Genomic DNA, 24,840 nt, shown 5'->3' with positions numbered 1-24,840 from the left:
CCGTTGTGGCCACAGAGGACATGGTTTGCGGATCTGGTGGGGATGTCATCGTCTCCTCCATGGAGGTTACCCTGTCACAGAGATCTGCTGGCTCAGGGTCATTTTCTTCACCAAAATCTTGATTCTCTGAAGCTGACTGCGTGGAGATTGAACGCCTAGTCTTGGCTAAGAGAGGCTTTTCTAAAAGTTATTGATACGCTCATTCAGGCCAGAAAGCTGGTCACTCGTCGCATCTATCATAAGGTGTGGAGGACCTACTTATCCTGGTGTGAGGAACATGGATATCCCTGGCACAAGGTTAGGGTATCCAGAATTTTGGCTTTTCTCCAGGATGGACTGGATAAGGGTCTTGCCGCCAGTTCCTTAAAGGGACAGATTTCGGCCTTATCGATGCTGTTGCACAAGAAGCTTGTAGAGGTTCCTGATGTTCAGTCTTTTCTCCAGGCTTTGTCTAGGATCAGACCTGTCTTCAGAAATTTTGCTCCTCCTTGGAGCTTAAACTTGGTACTTAAGATGTTGCAGAGGGCTCAATTTGCATTCTCTTGACATTAAGATTCTTTCCTGGAAGGTCCTATTTCTATTGGCTATTGCATCGGCTCGCAGAGTCTCAGAGTTAGTGGCCTTGCAATGTGAGCCGCCTTACTTGGTTCTTCATGCTGATAAGGCTGTTCATAACTTGCTGTGGTTCGGCCTTGAAGTTTTATCTTCAAGCCACAAAGGAATTCAGACAAACATCGTCTTTATTTGTGGTGTATTCTAGGAAGCGCAGAAGGCTGAGAGCCTCTTCCACTTCACTGTCTTTTTGGTTGAGGAGCATTATCCATTTGGCCTATGAGACAGCAAGACATAAGCCTCCTCAGAGGATTACGGCTCACTCAACTAGAGCTGTGGCCTCTTTTTGGGCTTCTATGGAGCAGATTTATAAGGCGGCTACTTGGTCTTCCTTACATAATTTTGCAAAATTTTACAAATTTGATGTTTTTGCTTTGGCGGAAGCAGTTTTTGGGAGAAAGAAAGCTGTGGTGCCCTCAGTTTAGGGTCTGCCTCCTTTTTACCCTCCCGTTTTTTTCATTCAGTCTCTTCTAGAGCTTGGGTATTTGTTCCCACAAGTAATGAATGAAGCAGTGGACTCTCCTCCCATTGAGATGGAAAACATAAATTATGCTTACCTGATCATTTCATTTCCATCTGTGGGAGGAGAGTCCACTGCTCCCACCCGTTTCTCCGGTGGGAGGACCTAAATTTAATATTATTCTTCTGGCACCATTTTTACCCTGATATCTCTCCTACTGTTCCTTGTTCCCTTGGCAGAATGACTGGGGGATGAGGGGAGTGGGAGAGGTATTTAAGCCTTTGGCTGGGGTGTCTTTGCCTCCCCCTGGTGGCCAGGTTCTTTATTCCCACAAGTAATGAATAAAGCAGTGGACTCTCCTCCCACAGATGGAAATTAAATTATCAGATAAGCATAATGTATGTTATTTGACGATTTTGAACTCAGAACATGGCGGAACTACCATTGGTGCTGCAGGTACAGTGGCACCAGGGGCCAAGTCCTGGAGGGCCAATAGCAGCCAGTCTATACATATGCGTGTACCTTTCTGGTCATTATTTATGTATAGATACTCAGCATTATTATACAGTGCATCGTGTTCACTATTAGAGTATAGATAGTCCGTCCTCATACAGCACAGCTCAACATATTTATACAGAGCAGTGTACTCACCAGGGTATAATGTATAAAAACTCACATCATTATACAGCACAGTGTGCTCACTGCCAGGGTATAAAAACAGCTTTCGAGGTAAACACAGCCAGTGATTGGTGGGGTTGTGTGGCTGCACCTGCCAATTGAATCAATGACTCTTTTCTGCTTAGTCTCGCAGGGCACTGCTGGTCCAGAGCGTTATTTTGACAGTAGTCTAAGGGATAAGAGCAGGTACATTTTTTTACTATAATGGCTCTTTAACACCTTGCGCAAAATAGACGTAGGTATTATGTCACACACTACTTGCTCAGTATAATGTATTGATATAGTTCCTACGTCCAACACTCTGGCGCAAGTTTCTGCCCCAACTGTCAGCTTTGACTGGCTGTCAGTAACAAATATAGCCGTGGGCTGTGAGATGGTTAAATAGCTGTTGGGGGGATCAGGGAGGTGGGAGGGTAAGGAGGGACACCTACACTACAGAAATAAATATATATATATAAAAAAAAAAACCTAGACTGCATACTGCCAGACTGTCTGCCAATACCTAAAATGGTGGCGACAAGTGTGGGGGGAAGAGAGGTGTTTGGAGGATAATCTCTACACTATAAAAAAAAAATTAACCTTACAAGCTAAAAGGGATGTTCATTCGGATCCTTCATGAGGATCCAAATGCGGAAGTGAGCAGCCAATCGGATATTTTCAGAGCCGAATTGATCCTTGTAAAAGATCCCCACGCTAAGATCTGTGCGAATTCAGATCTTAGAGTCGGCATTTTTTAGAAGAATCAATCCAGCTATGAAAATATCCAAAGGGCACGAAACATCCTGTGGCACACCACCATCCCAAAATTTTACAAAATCACACATTGTAGCCTAATACAGGATATATATATACAGTATATATATATATATATATATATATATATATATATATATATATATATATATATATATATATATATATATATATATTTATATATATATATATATATATATATATATATATATATATATATATATATTTATATATATATATATATATATATATATTTATTTATATATATATATATATATATATATTTATTTATATATATATATATATATATTTATATATATATATATATATTTATTTATATATATATATATATATATATATATATATATATATATATATATATATATATATATACACACACTGTACTGTGCTGTCAGGCCATGCCTCCTACAAACTATACATGACATATTGACATTCATTCACAAACAATCATAATGATTGTCTGTGAATGTCATGGTTGTAAATGATGCCTGATGAGCCTGTCACATACCTATCAATATTTCAAAATTTGAAAGAGGGACACCCCTGCACTGTTGTCAGTCTGCCGCGGCACACCTGAGGATCTCTCACGGCACACTGGTTGAAAAACACTGATTTAGAGGACCAATATCAGCATGGTTTTACTTCAGGGAGATCATGTCAGACTAATCTATTTGACTTCTTTGATTATGTAACAAAAGTATTAGACAAGGGTGGAGCAGTTGATGTAGCATATCTAGATTTCAGCAAAGCATTTGACACCGTCCCACACAATAAACTAATTCACAAACTGTATTTCCTTGGTCTAGATTAAAAAATTGTGAACTTGGTGGAATGCTGGCTTAAAGGGCCATAATACCCAAATGTTTAAACACTTGAAGGTGATGCAGCATAGCTGTAAAAAGCTGACTAGAAAATATCTCCTGAACATCTCTATGTAAAAAATAAAGATATTTTACCTCAAAAGTTCCTCAGTAGCCACATCCCATTGTAAAGGATTTCTAAGCAGCATTTTAGTGTGTCTGTCCTGGGACAGCTTAGGGGATGAGCCTCGTGAACTCTCATATTATTTCACCAATCAGGTAAAGGAAGCTTACTATGAAATCTCATGAGAGTTAAGTCAAATCTCATGAGATCACAGTAAGAGTTCATGACCTCAGCACTGCTGATGCTGATTGGCTGCTGTTCATTTCTTCATTTTTGTAAAAAAATTTTTACCTGCAGCTGGGAGCAGGTGAAGTATAACTTTTTACACAGAACTTACTCTACTGAGCTGAGGAGATTGTGAGGTAAAATATCTTCCTTTTTTTACATAGAGATGCTCAGGTGATATTTTCCTGTCAGCTTTTTACAGTTATACTGCATCAGTTTCAAGTGATTTAGCATATGAGTATTATGTCCCTTTAAGGACAGAAAACAAAGTGTCTTAGTAAATGGAGTTCATTCAGCAGAGGGGGCTGTTACTAGTGGTGTTCCTCAGGGGTCACTTCTGGGGCCTGTTTTGTTTAACATATTTATCTGTGATATCAGCAAAGGGCTACAGGGGAAAGTATGTCTGTTTGTAGATGATACAAAAAATTGTAACAGATGTTCCAGGGGGGGGGGGGGGTAGACAAAATGAGAAGTGATATACAACAATTAGAGGATTGGACAAACGACTGGGATCTAAAGTGTAAAATAATGCCTTTAGGGAAGAAAAATCCAAATGTTAATTACAGACTCAATGACACTTTACTGACTGTTACAGATGAGGAACAGGACTTGGGAATTATTATTTCAGATGATTTAAAACTTAGTAAACAATGTAGTAATGCAGCGAGTAAGGCTAGCAGAATGCTTGGATGTATTGGTAGAGGTATTTGCAGCAGAAATAGTAAGGTTCTTATGCCACTTTATAGATCATTAGTTAGGCCTCATCTTGAGTATTGTGTGCAGTTCTGGAGGCCATATCTTCAGAAGGATATTAAAAAACTTGAATCTGTGCAAAGGAGGGCTACCAAAATGGTACATGGTCTAAAAAATAAAACTTACCAGGATAGGCTCAATGACCTAAATATGTATAGCTTAGAGGACAGAAGGGAAAGAGGTGATATGATAGCAACTTTAAAGTACATTAAAGGATTTAGTAAAACTGAGGCTGTGGGTATTTTACATAAAATGGAAAATTCAAGAACAAGGGGTCATGAGCTCAAGCTAAAGGGTAGTAGATTCAGGAGTAATTTGAGGAAGCACTTCTTTACAGAAAGAGTGAATGTAAGAATGTAAGTTTAGATGCCGGGCCATTTTTGGTGAATAACCTGGGTTGTCCGTGCTGATTGGTGGATAAATTCATCCACCAATAAAAATGTGCTATCCAGAGTTCTAAACCTTAAAAAAAGCTTAAATGCCTTCTTTTTCAAATAAAGATAGCAAGAGAACGAAGAAAAATTGATAATAGGCGTAAATTATAAAGTTGCTTAAAATTGCATGCTCTATCTGAATTACAAAAGAAAAAAATTTGGGTTCAGTGTCCCTTTAACTTGGTTAAAAATTCAATTTTGCCGCAAAAGGCTATCATGTTTGACATTAATCCAGTGTCTATGTTAAGAGCCTTTTTTTGTGTAACCACTAATGAATCATATCTTAATGACACTCTGACAGTACAGCTTGTATCAGAATAACTGTTCACCAACCTTGGCAATATTTAAAAGTTTTATACTATGTGGTGCAACACTAAATGTTTAACATTGAAAGCACAATTTCTGGATGCGCCTATTAATCTAAAAATTGCCAATTTACATTTAGTATTCATATGCACACTATATAAAAAAAGAATTTAGACTGTCACTGTTGCTTAGAAACCAAAATATGCATAATTGCATAGACATTTCAAGTACAACAGCAATCTGTATGTGTTGTTTTTAAAGGGGGCTAATGAAATCTCCAAGCCCATGATTAGTTTATTTCTATGTACTTGGGCTGCTGCTTAAAAAAAAAAAACCCTGGTTGAATGATAGATGAAAGAACTCAGTAGGCAACAAAACAAAAAAACTGAGATGGAAACCAAAGAGCAGGCATTGAAATATGTGCTTTCTTTTCAGAGGGCAACTGGACAGACATGCTTTGTTAATCTAAAGAATAGTTGAGCTACTGTTGCAATGTGGTGCCCACCAAACCAAATGAAACAGTGACATCTAATAACACCTTCATGCTCTGCCAGATGCGTAAGCAATGAAGGGATTAACTGTAATTGAAGTATGACATTTGCATTTCACATGGGACCAGAGTGATCCTCAGACTCTTTATCTCTCTTACTTCTGTTTTATGGATGTGTCTTTCAAGAAAAAAGCCGGCATCTCTTTATAATACTGGCTATAAGCAGTCTGCTTCCTAATTACATATTTGATAAAGGAGAACTCACTGCAATATGCTTATTTCACATGCATATAAAGCCAGAATTTTGTTAGGACAGAGATTCCAGTTAAATAACCCAGGATTAAGAAGAAAACTCAATAGCGTTCTACTGTGATCAAACAGGGAAATTCTCAGGCTAGCTGTAAGAAACCATTGCCCGGGCCATTAAAATAAGTAATTTTGTACTTGATTTCTTTATACAAATATTGTATTTTCCTAATCATCTCACTTTATATAAATGATGGAAACAATATGAGAGATGTATTTATTTCTAATGCTTATGCTAAATACTGAAAGTGGCTAAACACCCAGCACACTTTGAATGGCATTCAGTAGCAGGAAGTGAATGTTGATTGGCAGCTACCTGTGTATGCTGCTCCTTATTGGATCACTTGGTGTGTCCTGCTCAAGAGCAGTGGGTCTACTTTAAAGGGACAGTTCACTGTAAAACTGTTTTTTCCTGAATGTGTTTCTCATGACTTGTTATACCAGCTATTGCTCATTTATGCTTCTTTTTGCAAAATAAATAGCTGAATTTGGTCTTTGAAATCACAGCCCATCAAAATAGGCTAAGCTTGCAGACAGAGCAGATCTTGTTATCTTATCACTCAAATGCTTCTCTTTCTTATCTCTGATTCTGTACAATACTTAGAAAGAACAATTTAAACTGAACATTTTACAGCGTTATCTTTTCCACATCCTTCTGTGAGTGTAATTCATTCTGCTTGCTGCGTTTACATAGCTTGTCAATAGCCTATACTTAGGTATATAAACTTTTAGTATAGGTATGGATACTGCAGGCTAAATCAGCTATTCAAATGCCAATATAAAGGCTAAGAATCTATTTGTAAACAATTTAATACACTCCAACAGGTAAAATAGATCTTTGGAAACAAATTAAAGGACAGAAAGTTTTTGGGTAAACTGACCCTTTAACAATGGTTTAAACCAACTGAAATGTTAAAAATATGCAAAAGCAGCTTTTTAATTTGTACAGTTCGGTCATACTTGTCTGGAATGATTGGCAAGCCAAGCTCTGACACAATTGGTTGCGCAAGAATAGAGGATGGACGGCACCATTATAATTTGTGCCATTAGTGGCATTGAAAACGGATGAGCAGCAAACCAAGCTGTTACAATCCAGCAAGATATTGGGTGGTTGGGAGCCCTGTTAAAACATTTAATCATTATGTTGGATTTAGACAGAGTTTACAATTATTTAAAAAGTTTTCAGTTGAGTTCGGTTATGAAATTAGCTTCAATCTCATGGTATTTCATTTTGAAGAGAATACGTAGGTAGCATGTGTCTGGTGCACTACATAGCAGAAAACACTCCTGCCATCTAGTGGTTTTACACACTGTTAAAGGGACAGTATACACTAATTTTCATATAACTGCATGTAAAAGACACTACTATAAAGAATAAGATGCACAGATACTGATATAAAAATCCAGTATAAAAATGTTTAAAAACTTACTTAGAAGCTGTCAGTTTGGCTCTGTTGAAAAGGTAGCTGGAAAGCCCACTGCAAGTGGTAAATAAGACACTATCCCCCTCCCCCTTCTTTTGCATATGAAAAGACCCTTTACACAAACAGGAGCAAGCTGGAGAAGGTAGCTGACGGTATTCACAAAAAACTTAGGGGCCTGTAAAGGAGTCTGAAAATCAGAGCAATGTTATTTAAAAATAAGCAAAACTATACATTTAAAAAAAAACAAAAAAACTTTATGGGCTATATAAATAGATCATCTACAAAACATCTATGCAAAGAAAAAATGAGTGTATAATGTCCCTTTAAGTGTTTTTGCAAAACTTCTACCATATTGTGCTGCATACACGTGCACACTCCTGAGCCTACCTACCTACTTTTCAACAAAGGATGCCAAGAGAAAAAAGTAACTTAGACTGTGTTTTTTTCTTAAACAAATTGTATTCTCTGAATCATGAAATATTTTTTTGTTCATGTTCCTTTAAGTGTCACTCCAAAGTTTAATTACTAAACTTACCCTATTTTTTTCAAATAAAAACATGACGTACAAACTATGAATGTCTATTAAACTTTTTTCTTCTTCTTTTCTTTTGGCTTTGGGACATCCTTGGTGTACTTTTGAAATTCTTGTGACACTCAATTTATCTTTTATATCCCAGAGGGGCTTAATGTAATGTGATGATAGCAAAATAACAGCACTGTCAGCTAAGCATTAACAGACATTACACTAATTCCTTTCCAGTCTGAGAGAAGTCACCATAAGCTATTTGAGGTCTTTGTCTAAGAATCTCAACAGTTGTTGAGTATCCGAGTTAGATTATCATCAGCCCCAGAATCCCAAAAGTAAGTGAAGATTTCCTCTTTATTTTTTTAAAGTACAAAATAGCCAAAGAAAATAAAATCTGCATTCACCAAAGGGGCCCAAACCCAGCTCTTGAGGAATAAAAACATGCTAGGATTTCAGAATCTTGGGGCACGATCCGATATACGGCCCAGGTTTTGGCGCAAGTGTGGAAACCTGCGCCGCCCATAGTTTCAGCTCGCACAGCGACCTATCACATATACGGCGTCGGCAGTTGCTAAAGTGCCGTAAGTCTGACAAACTAGCGATGTCCAGAAATCTGCGTAAGTACAAATTTCTGGAGTCGCCAGTGACTTATGGCACTTTAGAAACTGCCTAAAAAAACTGACTAAAATATTAAATCTCCCGTTAATGTCTAACACGCCTCCAAAACATAGCCCAACACGTATACCCTTCTATCCGCAATCCCCCCTCTCACTCTTAACAATAAATGTATTAACCCCTAAACCGCCGCTCCCGGACCCCGCCGCCACCTATATTAACTGTATTACCCCCTAATCTGAGCCACCTACACCGCCGCCACCTATATTATTTATATTAACCCCTAATCTGAGCCCCCTACACCGCCGCCAGCTACATTAAAATGATAACCCCCTAATGTGAGCCCCTACCCCGCCGCCACCTACATTAAAATGATAACCCCCTAATGTGAGCCCCTACCCCGCCGCCACCTACATTAAAATGATAACCCCCTAATGTGAGCCCCTACCCCGCCGCCACCTACATTAAAATGATTACCCCCTAATGTGAGCCCCTACCCCGCCACCACCTACATTAAAATGATTAACCCCTAATATGATCCCCCTACATCGCCGCTACCTATTTTAACTACATTACCCCCTAATGTGAGCCCCCTACAACGCCGCCACCTATATTAAAATTATTAACCCCTAATCTAATCCCCCTACACCGCCGCCACCTACATTAAAATTATGAACCCCTAACCTAATCCCCCTACACCACCGCCACCTATATTAAATATATTACCCACTAAACCTAAGTCTAACCCTAACACCCCCTAACTTAATTATTATTAAAATAAATCTAAATAATATTAATAATATTAACTAAATTATTCCTATTTAAATCTAAATACTTACCTATAAAATAAACCCTAAGATAGCTACAATATAATTAATAATTACATTGTAGCTATTTTAGGGTTTATATTTATTTTACAGGTAACTTGGTATTTATTTTAACTAGGTACAATAGCTATTAAATAATAGCTATTTAATAGCTACCTAGTTAAAATAATTACCAAATTACCTGTAAAATAAATCCTAACCTAAGTTACAAATACACCTACACTATCAATAAATTAATTAAATAAACTACAATTATCTAAACTAAAATATAATTAAATACACTAAACTACATTACAAAAAAACAAACACTAAATTACAAAAAATAAAAAAGATTACAAGAATTTTAAGATAATTACACCTAATGTAAGCCCCCTAATAAAATAACAAAGCCCCCCAAAATAAAAAAAATTCCCTACCCTAAACTAAATTACAAAAGTAATCAGCTCTATTACCAGCCCTTAAAAGGGCCTTTTGTGGGGCATTGCCCCAAAGTAATCAGCTCTTTTTACCTGTAAAAAAAAAGAACAACCCCCCCATTACAACCCACCACCCACACACCCCTACTCTAAAACCCACCCTATCCCCCCTTAAAAAAACCTAACCCCCAAGTGGTCCTTACCTGTCCTGAAGACCGGCGGAGAAGGTCCTGTTCCAGGCGGAGAAGTTTTCTTCCAGGTGGCGACCTCTTCTTCTTCCAGGAACCAGCCGGCGCGGAGCGGAGGAGTTGAAGGCTGATTTGAATAGCCAATAGAATAAGAGCTACTGTAATTCTATTGGCTATTCTAATCAGCCAATATGATTACAGTAGCTCTTATTCTATTGGCTATTCAAATCAGCCAATAGAATTAAAGTAGCTCTCATCCGATTGGCTGATTTGAATTTGAAGGCTCAAATCAGCCAATAGGAATTCAAGGGACGCCATTTTTAATCTCGTACCTTGAATTACTATTCAGTGTAAAGCGGCGATCGTATGAAGAGGATCCTCCACGCTCCATGGCTCCGGTCTTCAGTTCCAGCGTCACCGATCTTCAGTTCCTGCATCGCCGGTCTTCAGTTCCAGAGAGGACGGTCTTCAGCTCCGCGGTCATCGGTCTTCAACTCCTCCGCTCCACGCCGGCTGGTTCCTGGAAGAAGAAGAGGTCGCCGCCTGGAAGAAGACTTCTTCGCCTGGGACAGGACCTTCTCCGCCGGTCTTCAGGACAGGTAAGGACCACTTGGGGGTTAGACTTAGGTTTTTTTTAAGGGGGGATAGGGTGGGTTTTAGAGTAGGGGTGTGTGGGTGGTGGGTTGTAATGGGGGGGTGTGTTCTTTTTTTTAACAGGTAAAAGAGCTGATTACTTTGGGGCAATGCCCCACAAAAGGCCCTTTTAAGGGCTGGTAATAGAGCTGATTACTTTTGTAATTTAGTTTAGGGTAGGGACATTTTTTTATTTTGGGGGGCTTTGTTATTTTATTAGGGGGCTTAGATTAGGTGTAATTATCTTAAAATTCTTGTAATCTTTTTTTATTTTTTGTAATTTAGTGTTTTTTTTATAGTTTAGTGTATTTAATTATATTTTAGTTTAGATAATTGTAGTTTAATTAATTTATTGATAGTGTAGGTGTATTTGTAACTTAGGTTAGGATTTATTTTACAGGTAATTTGGTAATTATTTTAACTAGGTAGCTATTAAATAGTTATTAACTATTTAATAGCTATTGTACCTAGTTAAAATAAATACTAAGTTACCTGTAAAATAAATATAAACCCTAAAATAGCTACAATGTAAATATTAATTATATTGTAGCTATCTTAGGGTTTATTTTATAGGTAAGTATTTAGATTTAAATAGGAATAATTTAGTTAATATTATTAATATTATTTAGATTTATTTTAATAATAATTAAGTTAGGGGGTGTTAGGGTTAGACTTAGGTTTAGTGGTTAATATATTTAATATAGGTGGCGGCGGTGTAGGGGGATTAGATTAGGGGTTCATAATTTTAATATATGTGGCGGCGGGGTAGGGGGCTCACATTAGGGGGTAATGTAGTTAAAATAGGTGGCGGCGGTGTAGGGGGATCATATTAGGGGTTAATCTTTTTAATGTAGGTGGCGGCGGGGTAGGGGCTCACATTAGGGGGTTGTTATTTTAATGTAGGTGGCGGGGTAGGGGCTCACATTAGGGGGTAATAATTTTAATATAGGTGGCGGCGGTGTAGGGGGATCACATTAGGAGGTTAGACATTTAATGTAGCTGGCGGCGGGGTCCGGGAGCGGCGGTTTAGGGGTTAAACACTTTATTAGGGTTGCGGCGGGGGATTGCGGTTGACAGGTAGATAGACATTGCGCATGCGTTTATTTTGCAGGCAGTTTAGGGAGTTACAGGGCTCCAATACTCAGCGTAAGGCTTACTACGCCTGCAATTTGTAGCGAGGTGAAAATGGAGTAAGATTTCTCCATTTGCGCCACGTAAGTCCTTACGCTGTATATTGGATACCAAACTGCGCGGGTTTGGTATACCTGTCTATGGGCCAAAAAACTATGGCCGAAGGCAGAAATATACGAGCGTAACTTCTATGTTACGCCTTATATGTGATACCAAACCCGCGTAAAATTTGGCGTCGCCGGCTTTTTCGGGCGACGCTGCATATCGGATTGGGCCCTTGAAGTCCACCAGGTTCACTTAAAAGGGACAGTGTACACCAATTTTCATATAACTGAATGTAACAGACACTACTATAAAGAAGAATATGCACATATGCTGATCTAAAAATCAAGTATAAAACCTTTTAAAAACTTACTTAGAAGCTCTCCGTTTATCACTATTGACGAGTTTAGGCTGGGACACCCAGTAAAAGGGGCTGTGAAATCAAAAAGAGCAGACACTCCCCCTTCCCTGCATATGAAAACACACTTTAGATAAACAGGAGCAGCAGGAGTCTGTAGACCTGAATCTACATCTGACACTTTGGGGCTTGGTTAGGAGTCTGAATATCAGCACAATGTTATAGAAAAATAAGCAAAACTATACATTGTTACAAAAACACTCCCAGATGGGCTCTATAAATGGATCATCAACAAAACATTTATGCAAAAAATGTGTACAATGTCCCTTTAAACACTCCTTAAAGGGACAGTAAGCTCGGGTTGATTGACACCCCCTGCTAGTGCCTGATTGGCCGCAGATCTGCAGGGGGCGGCATTGCACAAGCATTTCTTGTGAAATGCTTGTGCAATGATAAATGCCGACAGCATACACTGTCTGCATTTATCGATGTGCGGCGGACAAAATATATGTGCATGCTGCAGAAAAGCAGGAATAACTTTCACTAGAAGTTTTTTTGCTAATGAAAGTATATTGCAAACATTTTTTATTTTTCAAATTGAAATTCACCCATGCACATTTTATTTTTGACCTTTCTATCCCTTTAATTTCAAATGCCTGAAATTTTCAGCAGGGAGCACTGTAAATGTATAGACTTTATGTACCATTTAAACATAAGCGGTCCCAGACTTGTCATTTTGATTTTTTTTGTTTGTTTTAGTCAGTGTTGTTTTGTTCTTCTATTGTGTGAGACTTTTTTCCCTTGTTTATTATTTTGCCACTACTGAATCACGGTCCAATTCTGGGTTAACACTGAAGTAAATGACATTCCCACAATCAGTCATCAAATTATAGACCTTTACTGATGAATAGTAGTGTACTGATTACATTGCCTGCACATCAAGCTAGCACATTATTTTTGTCAAGCAGCTATGCTAAGTGCTGTACACTTATAGTTAACATTTACATTTAAGGTATACAGCTGGTCTGTCATCATTTCCATTCCCTAAATTACATAGAACACTTTATTTCTATTTTTCACCACCATTTCTACACCCTTATGTATGGAAATCCACAGACGAATGTGCAGTTCATTTTTGTTCTCTCAAAAGGTCAACAAAATATGCAGATGTTTTGCAATTCTGCAAAAGTTGTGTTTGAACTCTTCTGTTTCTCAAATTGTGATTTAGTTCAGCCTTAGAACATCTACTCTATTTGTTATATCCATGTCAGGAGACTGAACATAAAATATATACTTCTTATTGGCACATAAATATAGCAGTTGAAAACATACTCTGACCTTGAATATACAAGACAGGTAAGCTTTCTCTTCATAAATTCTGTTTAAACATAAAGCAGCAGTGTGTTATGCGAGCAGAGAATTTGCTCCATTTTTATGGACATCTCTAGATCACAGAACACATTGAAATATTAGTCAATTTTAAACACAGCAGTTGGGAATATGTTTGTCTGGAAACTCTTGTATATACCCATGTAAACATCCATTATTTTCTTTATCTCCTACAAATAAACGTAATCTGCTTCTCTGTATCTGTTTATTAACATCTGGCATTGTAGGGACATATGGACATATTGGTAAACTAATACCCTATCACTGCGGGAACCAGATGTGTCTTGACTTACTGTTTTAATTATCTTTGTGTTCTAATTAATATTTTAACAACTAATTATACTAAAATAATAAAGGTAACATTTGCATTAATGGGAATCATAAAGGAATGTGTTTTGTGTTCTCAATAGTTGTACAAGTGTGTGTCTTGTTTAGCTTTAGTTTCTGGAAAATACCTGGTAGCTAACACAAATTCAAGTCAAACCCTGGTAATACCAATGGTATTTCTAAATAGCTTTAATGTACATTAGCTTGTCTCTGACACAGGGGAATTGACTAAAAAGCTGTTCTTTAGACTCACATTATGAGGAGAAAAGGTCACAAATGTTTTCCATGTAATCTTCAATTCTCTCTTACTCTGTATTCTTTAACCAAAATATAAAAACTATATATATATATATATATATATATATATATATATATATATATATATATATATATATATATATATATAATATTTGCATGAAATTACTTTGTCACAAAACATCATTATGCTTTGTTTTAGTTACTTATTTTGTAGCATATATTTTTTTGAAAATAGATTAATTTAACTTGTATTTTTATTTTTTATTTTAGAAAGTATTTTTTTTATACATTATGGGGGAGAGCTGTTTTTATTATGGTGTGTTGGGGGCAGCACATATAGTTCCACCATATGTTTGTATATGAATATGTTTAGCTAATCAAGGCAAATAGAAAATGAAGATTCAAATGCTAAAAAAAGATAGTTGGACCAATGTATTACTATTGCACAGCTCCCATCTGTTACTCATTTTGCAGAATTGTTACAGTTTGGGAGCTCAGCTCCCCACGTCCCTTCCACAGTTCCCCAGGACTCAAAAGTATGAAAGTCCCAGGTTGCTAATGACTGCTTAGCCACACACCCTGCTGAACCACTCCCTGCACAGATTTATTCACTTCTTGGAGAGCTCCGCCCACGACTTTCCTGATCCTTGAAAAAAAGTTTTAAATATGGTGCTGATTAGTGGTGTAGGAAAAAGCCAACTAGTGCATGTGCACTCTGCATACCACTCAAACATATACACATTGCACATGCACTGATTAACGGTTGTGCATGCTTAGACCTGAGCATCATGGAAATGTAAAATGTGCCAATGTCTATGTTTTTTTTGTTTTTTTTTTTAAAAAAAGGCATTTTTTTATTATTATCATTATTTTTTTTGTTTAGACAGTTGTATAAAAAATCTTAACATAGTATATTATGGCTCAAAATGATAGAGAGAGAGAAAGAGAGAGTAAGAGAAGACACTGCCCTAAATAGGGACAGGGAAGTCAAAATTTAAAGTTTCTTTCCAATGGCAGGGAGAGTCCACAAATTCATTCATTATTGTTGGGAATATAATGCCTGGCCACCAGAAGTTTTTTTTTTATTTTATTTATTTTTTTCTTCTTTTTTTAAACATTTTAATTTGACTGAAAATGAGCCCTGCTTCTGTCCAGGAATCCAATACAGGCATACTAGCAGTAGGGGTGGGGGGCTGCTCCTTTCAGAAATGCTGTGCCTTGCTGATATCAAATACATTGTAGATGCAGTTAAGTTAACCCAGCAGTAGAGGGGACTGCAGTTTTAGCCTTCTTGGCAGCCCTGGGGTTAACTGCATCTGCTATGTATTTGAGCCATTTCTCAGAGAGCAGGAGATTTTGTGGGAGGTTCCATAATGTTTACATACCCTAAGTTTCAGACTGCAGACGTCCCTAGGGGGAAATATGAGTAAGTGGCTTTCCCTCCTCTTCATTACTGCATGGGCTCTGCTTTTAGGCTTCTAGGTTGATCGGCTGGCCGGCTGCTACCCTGATATCAGAAAGTGAAAGTAAAACAGCCATTTCACAAATGTGGGCTAAAAGCAACCACTAGATGGAGCTGGTTTGCTAGAAATCACATACAAATCAATGCATTACAGCCACTTCTGAGGATTTTTTTTAGCAAAAAATCGCGACTCTCGCGGTTTTTAAATTGCAGAGATTAATCGCGGTTTTAAATCGCATATGCGATTAATCGTGCAGCCCTAATGCTGATCGTTAAGAGATCGAGTCACCCACAGTACTTTACAATAAAAAAATTGGAATTCCTACTGTACTAGCTTTAATAAACACAAAATGTTATTTTCTTATAATTATATATAGAAAGAAGTAAGCATCAGATTGACTGTTAGCTTAATAAACTTCAATACTAAAAAATATGTTCCAAATGACACATCAGCCAATCCGCATTTTACACTTTTGAGGTCAAACTTGGAGTTAGGTTCATGTATAAATGAAAAGTGTCCTACTTAAGTTTAGAAGGTAAAAGTATCATTAAAGGGACATAAACACCTCATAATTACATTACATTATTGTATTCTTTATAGATGTCAAGCAAATGTAAAAATATGTCAACACATTGTTTGCTGCAATTGTTTATTTTATAGCCACATTTCCCCAACCACTTGCCTTATTTGGAAGAGCCAATCTGGATTTGTTACTGAGGATGAATTATGTGTAAAAACATTGTATCGGCAAAACTTCAAGTGTTTTGTAGTATCTTATCAGCAATGCTGAGGGGAATTTGTGACAGACGTAACTAAGTTACTTTAGGCTTGTGAAGTCTGTAGTGTGCACTTCCATATCAAAGACTTGGAAAACCCAAGAGGTTCATAGTTAATATACTGAAAATAAATAATAAAAGTATAATGCAAAGTTAGGTAAGTAGGTTTTTGAGGGAGGATTTGAAGCTTTAAACACAGTGAAGTAGTCATAAATAAAAGGAACATGTTTGCCCATATAAGCTAAATAACTTGAAAGTGATGCAGCATATCTGTAAAAAGCTGTCTAGTAAATATCACATAAACATCTCTTTGTGAGCAGTTATTCTTCAGCTAATTCTTTACCGTCATCTGCATGGTGAAAAGAACATCAAATATGCATCACATTTTGCTTTACTGTGATCTTGTGGGAGTTCAACATAGTCTACTTCCTTAAACTGCAACTATGTTTGTAGCAATGTTATACAGTGTTACAAACACTACTACCATAAATTGGGAGTGCACACTCCTGATATCCTACGACACTACCATGGTTTACTCTTCAACAAAACTACCAAGAGAAGAAGCAAATTTGATAATAGAAGTAAATTTATATTGTTTTTATCTAAACCACAAAATTGAAAGTACTTTTACAATTGAATGGGGTGCGGCTACTGAGGAAACTTTGAGGTAAAATGTCTTCCTTTTTACATAGAGATGTTCATGAGATATTATCTAGTGAGGTTTTTACAGATATGCTTAATCACTTTCAAGTGATTTAACATTTGGGTAACATAACCCTTAAATAAAGTTATGCAGGGCAAGTGAGTGTATGAAGCTTGCAGGGGTATTTAGCAAACTTTTGGGTGGGGATAAACTATTGAGAAATCAGTTTTAAAAGGAGTTGTGGTATTTAAATTGTATGTTGGTTAATTGATCACATCTTGGATGTGTCTTAAAGGGACACTCAAGTCAAAATTAAAGGGACAGTTTACTCAAAATATTTCTCCCCTTTAATTTGTTCCCAATGATCCACTTTACCTGCTGGAGTGTATTAAATTGTTTACAAGTAGCTCCTTTACCCTTATATTGGCATTTGAAATTGTTGATTTAGTATGTGGTATCCCCACCTATTCAGAAAGTTTGTGGCCGCGCGTACCAGCTATAGATAAGCTTTGTAAACACAGCCAGCAGAAGAAATTACACTCCCAGTCGGATATAGCAGAGATAAGGTAATACAATGTTGATTTTCCATTGTTCTCTCAAAGTACTGGTGATTGTTTTAAGGACAGATATAAGATAAAGAAGCAGGTATATGTGCACAATGTGATACAGTAATGAGATCTGATTATACCTACAAGCTCAACCCATTTTATTAGGTTGTGGCTTCAAAACACAAAATCAGAGCTTTAATATACACAAATAAGCCTTAAAAAGCTCATTTTCATACATTTTTTACTCTGCAGTTGGTAAAAAAAGCAATTGCAAAAAAAACTATTTTACAGTATACTGTCCCTTTAAACTTTCATGATTCAGATAGAGCATGCAATTTGCTTCTTTTAACAAAATGTCCACAGTCTTTTTTTATTTACACGTTTTGAGTCACCAGTTCCTACTGAGCATGTGCAAAAATTCACAGATTATATGTATGTGCATTTGTGATTGGCTAATGGCTGTCACGTGATACAGAAGGAGTGGAAATGTACATAACTTTGAAATTTGTTAGAAAAAAAATCTACTACTTGTTTAAAATTCAGATGAAGTGCTATTGCATTGTCTTTTTATCATACATCTCTTGCTTATGCAAATCTACTCTATTTATTGGTCCTTTAAATGAAAGAGTGCTGATTTCTAGCAGTGTTAGATATATAAAAATGATAAATACTCTGTATGATGTTATTCATAATTTCTCCACAATGATTGACTCCTGAATCTGTGATTTGCACTTCTGGGCTAACAAATTTTGCCAGAAAAGATGGCAATTCAGTACACTAAGAATTAACATGTTGCCCCATGAGATATTTTGATTGGCAGGGCCCAACATAACTGCAGCTCTGTTTAATTTTTGCCAGTTTGATTTGTGCCTAATAGTGAATCATGATAATAACATTTAGCAGTATTTATTTACATGTATACTTTGATTTTTCTGCAGGATGACCCTTACTAATAAGAGATTTCTAAACAGGTTCTTATGAGAGACAAAGACAATTTTGCATTGATTTGAAGCAATGTAAATTTGCATAAGTGCGTTTAAATCCAGGGATTTATGAAATTGCCGGATGTGCAATTAGTCTCAATGCCCAAATGATAAAATGTGTTTTACAGAGTTACAGATAGAACCAAGCTATAGTTCAAAATGCATTAATAAAATTATAACTGGCTTGGTAAGCATCTCTGCTAGCTTCAGATGATTTTACTGGTGTGTGATACTTTATAAAATGTATTGAGAGGAGGTGAAATCATAAAGCCATGCACAATATGTTAAATTGAGTGTCAAATTTAGAGCAGCGCTCCCATCAGCACAATGAATCATATAATTCAGTGTTAATTACATTATAGAATAAAGAACAAACAAATCTTTGCTTTTTCTGATTCCCAAAAAAAATAAAAAAAATTAAGAGCCAACTGTGTTTTCCTTGAAACTTAAAAAGGGACATTAAACCCCATTTCTCCAACATAGGTGTGTCCGGTCCACGGCGTCATCCTTACTTGTGGGATATTCTCTTCCCCAACAGGAAATGGCAAAGAGCCCAGCAAAGCTGGTCACATGATCCCTCCTAGGCTCCGCCTACCCCAGTCATTCTCTTTGCCGTTGTACAGGCAACATCTCCACGGAGATGGCTTAGAGTTTTTTAGTGTTTAACTGTAGTTTTTATTATTCAATCAAGAGTTTGTTATTTTGAAATAGTGCTGGTATGTACTATTTACTCAGAAACAGAAAAGAGATGAAGATTTCTGTTTGTATGAGGAAAATGATTTTAGCAACCGTCACTAAAATCCATGGCTGTTCCACACAGGACTGTTGAGAGCAATTAACTTCAGTTGGGGGAACAGTGAGCAGTCTCTTGCTGCTTGAGGTATGACACATTCTAACAAGACGATGTAATGCTGGAAGCTGTCATTTTCCCTCTGGAATCCGGTAAGCCATGTTTATTACGATTGTAAATAAGGGCTTCAAAAAGGGCTTTTTAAGACTGTAGACTTTTTTTGGGCTAAATCAATTGATTATTAACACATATTTAGCCTTGAGGAATCATTTTATCTGGGTATTTTGATATAATAATATCGGCAGGCACTGTTTTAGACACCTTATTCTTTAGGGGCTTTCCCAAAGCATAGGCAGAGCCTCATTTTCGCGCCGGTGTTGCGCACTTGTTTTTGAGAGGCATGGCATGCAGTCGCATGTGAGAGGAGCTCTGATACTTAGAAAAGACTTTCTGAAGGCGTCATTTGGTATCGTATTCCCCTTGGGGCTTGGTTGGGTCTCAGCAAAGCAGATACCAGGGACTGTAAGGGGTTAAAGTTCAAAACGGCTCCGGTTCCGTTATTTTAAGGGTTAAAGCTTCCAAATTTGGTGTGCAATACTTTTAAGGCTTTAAGACACTGTGGTGAATTTTGAACAATTCCTTCATGTTTTTTCGCATTTGCAGTAATAAAGTGTGTTCAGTTTAAAATTTAAAGTGACAGTAACGGTTTTATTTTAAAACGTTTTTTGTACTTGTTATCAAGTTTATGCCTGTTTAACATGTCTGAACTACCAGATAGACTGTGTTCTGAATGTGGGGAAGCCAGAATTCCTATTCATTTAAATAAATGTGATTTATGTGACAATGACAATGATGCCCAAGATGATTCCTCAAGTGAGGGGAGTAAGCATGGTACTGCATCATTCCCTCCTTCGTCTACACGAGTCTTGCCCACTCAGGAGGCCCCTAGTACATCTAGCGCGCCAATACTCCTTACTATGCAACAATTAACGGCTGTAATGGATAATTCTGTCAAAAACATTTTAGCCAAAATGAACACTTATCAGCGTAAGCGCGACTGCTCTGTTTTAGATACTGAAGAGCATGACGACGCTGATATTAATATTTCTGAAGGGCCCCTAACTCAGTCTGATGGGGCCAGGGAGGTTTTGTCTGAGGGAGAAATTACTGATTCAGGGAACATTTCTCAACAAGCTGAACCTGATGTGATTGCATTTAAATTTAAGTTGGAACATCTCCGCATTCTGCTTAAGGAGGTATTATCCACTCTGGATGATTGTGACAAGTTGGTCATCCCAGAGAAACTATGTAAAATGGACAAGTTCCTAGAGGTGCCGGGGCTCCCAGAAGCTTTTCCTATACCCAAGCGGGTGGCGGACATTGTTAATAAAGAATGGGAAAGGCCCGGTATTCCTTTCGTCCCTCCCCCCATATTTAAAAAATTGTTTCCTATGGTCGACCCCAGAAAGGACTTATGGCAGACAGTCCCCAAGGTCGAGGGAGCGGTTTCCACTTTAAACAAACGCACCACTATACCCATAGAGGATAGTTGTGCTTTCAAAGATCCTATGGATAAAAAATTAGAAGGTTTGCTTAAAAAGATGTTTGTTCAGCAGGGTTACCTTCTACAACCAATTTCATGCATTGTCCCTGTCGCTACAGCCGCATGTTTCTGGTTCGATGAGCTGATAAAGGCGGTCGACAGTGATTCTCCTCCTTATGAGGAGATTATGGACAGAATCAATGCTCTCAAATTGGCTAATTCTTTCACCCTAGACGCCACTTTGCAATTGGCTAGGTTAGCGGCTAAGAATTCTGGGTTTGCTATTGTGGCGCGCAGAGCGCTTTGGTTGAAATCTTGGTCGGCTGATGCGTCTTCCAAGAACAAGTTACTTAACATTCCTTTCAAGGGGAAAACGCTGTTTGGCCCTGACTTGAAAGAGATTATCTCGGATATCACTGGGGGTAAGGGCCACGCCCTTCCTCAGGATCGGCCTTTCAAGGCAAAGAATAAACCTAATTTTCGTCCCTTTCGTAGAAACGGACCAGCCCAAAGTGCTACGTCCTCTAAGCAAGAGGGTAATACTTCTCAAGCCAAGCCAGCTTGGAGACCAATGCAAGGCTGGAACAAGGGAAAGCAGGCCAAGAAACCTGCCACTGCTACCAAGACAGCATGAAATGTTGGCCCCCGATCCGGGACCGGATCTGGTGGGGGGCAGACTCTCTCTCTTCGCTCAGGCTTGGGCAAGAGATGTTCTGGATCCTTGGGCGCTAGAAATAGTCTCCCAAGGTTATCTTCTGGAATTCAAGGGACTTCCCCCAAGGGGGAGGTTCCACAGGTCTCAGACCACATAAAAAGACAGGCATTCTTACATTGTGTAGAAGACCTGTTAAAAATGGGAGTGATTCATCCCGTTCCATTAAGAGAACAAGGGATGGGGTTCTACTCCAATCTGTTTATAGTTCCCAAAAAAGAGGGAACGTTCAGACCAATCTTAGATCTCAAGATCTTAAACAAGTTTCTCAAGGTTCCATCGTTCAAGATGGAAACCATTCGAACTATTCTTCCTTCCATCCAGGAAGGTCAATTCATGACCACGGTGGATTTAAAGGATGCGTATCTACATATTCCTATCCACAAGGAACATCATCGGTTCCTGAGGTTCGCATTCCTGGACAAACATTACCAGTTCGTGGCGCTTCCTTTCGGATTAGCCACTGCTCCAAGGATTTTCACAAAGGTACTAGGGTCCCTTCTAGCTGTGCTAAGACCAAGGGGCATTGCTGTAGTACCTTACTTGGACGACATTCTGATTCAAGCGTCGTCCCTTCCTCAAGCAAAGGCTCACACGGACATTGTCCTGGCCTTTCTCAGATCTCACGGATGGAAAGTGAACGTGGAAAAGAGTTCTCTATCTCCGTCAACAAGGGTTCCCTTCTTGGGAACAATAATAGACTCCTTAGAAATGAGGATTTTTCTGACAGAGGCCAGAAAAACAAAACTTCTAGACTCTTGTCAGATACTTCATTCCGTTCCTCTTCCTTCCATAGCTCAGTGCATGGAAGTGATCGGGTTGATGGTAGCGGCAATGGACATAGTTCCTTTTGCACGCATTCATCTAAGACCATTACAACTGTGCATGCTCAGTCAGTGGAATGGGGACTATACAGACTTGTCTCCGAAGATACAAGTAAATCAGAGGACCAGAGACTCACTCCGTTGGTGGCTGTCCCTGGACAACCTGTCACGAGGGATGACATTCCGCAGACCAGAGTGGGTCATTGTCACGACCGACGCCAGTCTGATGGGCTGGGGCGCGGTCTGGGAATCCCTGAAAGCTCAGGGTCTTTGGTCTCGGGAAGAATCTCTTCTACCGATAAATATTCTGGAACTGAGAGCGATATTCAATGCTCTCAAGGCTTGGCCTCAGCTAGCGAGGGCCAAGTTCATACGGTTTCAATCAGACAACATGACAACTGTTGCGTACATCAACCATCAGGGGGGAACAAGGAGTTCCCTGGCGATGGAAGAAGTGACCAAAATCATTCTATGGGCGGAGTCTCACTCCTGCCACCTGTCTGCTATCCACATCCCAGGAGTGGAAAATTGGGAAGCGGATTTTCTGAGTCGTCAGACATTGCATCCGGGGGAGTGGGAACTCCATCCGGAAATCTTTGCCCAAGTCACTCAGCTGTGGGGCATTCCAGACATGGATCTGATGGCCTCTCGTCAGAACTTCAAAGTTCCTTGCTACGGGTCCAGATCCAGGGATCCCAAGGCGGCTCTAGTGGATGCACTAGTAGCACCTTGGACCTTCAAACTAGCTTATGTGTTCCCGCCGTTTCCTCTCATCCCCAGGCTGGTAGCCAGGATCAATCAGGAGAGGGCGTCGGTGATCTTGATAGCTCCTGCGTGGCCACGCAGGACTTGGTACGCAGATCTGGTGAATATGTAATCGGCTCCTCCTTGGAAGCTACCTTTGAGACGAGACCTTCTTGTTCAGGGTCCGTTCGAACATCCGAATCTGGTTTCACTCCAGCTGACTGCTTGGAGATTGAACGCTTGATCTTATCGAAGCGAGGATTCTCAGATTCTGTTATCGATACTCTTGTTCAGGCCAGAAAGCCTGTAACTAGAAAGATTTACCACAAAATTTGGAAAAAATATATCTGTTGGTGTGAATCTAAAGGATTCCCTTGGGACAAGGTTAAGATTCCTAGGATTCTATCCTTCCTTCAAGAAGGATTGGAAAAAGGATTATCTGCAAGTTCCCTGAAGGGACAGATTTCTGCCTTGTCTGTGTTACTTCACAAAAAGCTGGCCGCTGTGCCAGATGTTCAAGCCTTTGTTCAGGCTCTGGTTAGAATTAAGCCTGTTTACAAACCTTTGACTCCTCCTTGGAGTCTCAATTTAGTTCTTTCAGTTCTTCAGGGGGTTCCGTTTGAACCCTTGCATTCCGTTGATATTAAGTTATTATCTTGGAAAGTTTTGTTTTTAGTTGCAATTTCTTCTGCTAGAAGAGTTTCAGAATTATCTGCTCTGCAGTGTTCTCCTCCTTATCTGGTGTTCCATGCAGATAAGGTGGTTTTACGTACTAAACCTGGTTTTCTTCCAAAAGTTGTTTCTAACAAAAACATTAACCAGGAGATTATCGTACCTTCTCTGTGTCCGAAACCAGTTTCAAAGAAGGAACGTTTGTTGCACAATTTGGATGTTGTTCGCGCTCTAAAATTCTATTTAGATGCTACAAAGGATTTTAGACAAACATCTTCCTTGTTTGTTGTTTATTCCGGTAAAAGGAGAGGTCAAAGAGCAACTTCTACCTCTCTCTCTTTTTGGATTAAAAGCATCATCAGATTGGCTTACGAGACTGCCGGACGGCAGCCTCCCGAAAGAATCACAGCTCATTCCACTAGGGCTGTGGCTTCCACATGGGCCTTCAAGAACGAGGCTTCTGTTGATCAGATATGTAGGGCAGCGACTTGGTCTTCACTGCACACTTTTACCAAATTTTACAAGTTTGATACTTTTGCTTCTTCTGAGGCTATTTTTGGGAGAAAGGTTTTGCAAGCCGTGGTGCCTTCCATTTAGGTGACCTGATTTGCTCCCTCCCTTCATCCGTGTCCTAAAGCTTTGGTATTGGTTCCCACAAGTAAGGATGACGCCGTGGACCGGACACACCTATGTTGGAGAAAACAGAATTTATGTTTACCTGATAAATTACTTTCTCCAACGGTGTGTCCGGTCCACGGCCCGCCCTGGTTTTTTTAATCAGGTCTGATAATTTATTTTCTTTAACTACAGTCACCACGGTACCATATGGTTTCTCCTATGCAAATATTCCTCCTTAACGTCGGTCGAATGACTGGGGTAGGCGGAGCCTAGGAGGGATCATGTGACCAGCTTTGCTGGGCTCTTTGCCATTTCCTGTTGGGGAAGAGAATATCCCACAAGTAAGGATGACGCCGTGGACCGGACACACCGTTGGAGAAAGTAATTTATCAGGTAAACATAAATTCTGTTTTTTTCTTTCCTGATTC

The sequence above is a fragment of the Bombina bombina genome, chromosome 4 (assembly GCF_027579735.1).
Source record: "Bombina bombina isolate aBomBom1 chromosome 4, aBomBom1.pri, whole genome shotgun sequence".
Lineage (NCBI taxonomy): Eukaryota > Metazoa > Chordata > Amphibia > Anura > Bombinatoridae > Bombina > Bombina bombina.
Note: the sequence above shows the minus strand (reverse complement) of the source record.